The following is a 1,691-nucleotide window of genomic DNA, read 5'->3' as shown; positions in this document are numbered from 1 at the left end:
TATTTATTTATTTTGAGGGAGAGTCTCAAGCTGTCACTCTGGCTAGAGTGCTGTGGCATTATAGCTCACAGCAACCTCAATTCTTGGGGTCAAGCGATCCTCTTGCCTCAGTTTTTTTTTTCTTTTTTTGAGACAGAGCCTCAAGCTGTCACCCTGGGTAGAGTGCCGTGGCATCACAGCTCACAGCAACCTCCAGCTCCTGGGCTCAAGTGATTATCTTGCCTTCACCTCCCAAGTAGCTGGGACCACAGGCACCCGCCACAATGCCAGGCTATTTTTGTTGCTGTAGCTGTCATTGTTTGGTAGGCCCAGGCTGGATTCTAACCTGCTAGCTCAGGTGTATGTGGCTGGCGTCTTTGCCGCTTGAGCCACAGGCGTCGGGCAGTCTCAGCTTTTTTTTTTTTTTAGTAGAGACGGGGTCTGGCTTTTGCTCGGGCTAGTCTCAAACTATCTATCGGCCTCAGCCTCCCAGAGTGCTAGGATTATAGGCATGAGCCACTGTGCCCGGCTGTTTTTTATAATCATAAACCCAATCTATAGTTATCTCCCTCATATTTGATTAACATTTTGTTATTCTTGCCTTTTTTATTCACTTTAGCTTTTTATTTATTGATTGAGACAGTCTCACTTTGTCACCCTCAGTAGAGTGATGTGGTGTCATAACTCAGCAACCTCAGAATCCTGGGCTTCAGCAATCCTCTTGCTTCACGCTTACCAGTAGCTGGGTCTATAGGCACCCACCATAGCACCTGGCTGTGTTTAGAGATGGGGGTCTTGCTCTAGCTCAGGCTGGTCTTGAACTCCTGAGCTCAAGCAATCTACCCACCTCAGCTTCCAAGAGTACTAGGATTACAGGAATGAACCACTGTGCCCAGCCTCACTTTAACTTTTTATTTTTTCTTTTTTAGAGACAGAGTCTCACTTTATTACCCTTGGTAGAGTAGGTAGAGTGCCGTGGCGTCACAGCAACCTCCAACTCCTGGGCTTAGGCGATTCTCTTGCCTCAGTCTCCTGAGTAGCTGGGACTACAGGCACCTGCTACAACACCCGGCTATTTCTTTGTTGCAGTTTGGCTGGGGCCGGGTTTGAACCCACCACCCTTGGTATATGGGGCTGGCACCCTACCCACTGAGCCACCAGCGCCACCCTATTTTTTATTTTCTTTAGACAGAGTCTCAAGTTCTCGCCCTGGGTAGAGTGCCGTGGAGTCATAGCTCACAGCAACCTCCAACTTGGGCTCCAGTGATCCTCTTAACTCAGTTTTTCTATTTTCAGTAGAGATGGGGTCGCACTTTTTGCTCAGGCTGGTCTCAAACTTGTGAACTCAAGCAATCCACCCACCTCAGCCCCCCAGAGAGCCAGGATTACAGGTGTGAGCCACCATGCCCAGCCCACTTCCCACTTCAGCTTTTTAGATAGCTGTCACTTTTTGGTCCCTATTTCATTGGCTTTTACAGTATATAATTGAATTACATAGTTATAGTCACATGTACAGTGTGGGACAAATATCACTCTGTGTGTACGTTAAAAAAATTTCTTTTAGGGCTGGGCACAGTGACTTATGCCTATAATCCTAGCACACTGGAAGGCTGAGGCAAGTGGATTGCGTGAGCTCAGAGTTTGAGACTAGCCTGAGCAAAAGCGAGACACCATCTCTACTAAAAATAGAAAAACTAAATAGCCGGGCATTA

This window comes from Otolemur garnettii, unplaced genomic scaffold (assembly GCF_000181295.1).
Source record: "Otolemur garnettii isolate 467f Iridium unplaced genomic scaffold, OtoGar3 scaffold00127, whole genome shotgun sequence".
Classification (NCBI taxonomy): Eukaryota; Metazoa; Chordata; class Mammalia; order Primates; family Galagidae; genus Otolemur; species Otolemur garnettii.
Note: the sequence above shows the minus strand (reverse complement) of the source record.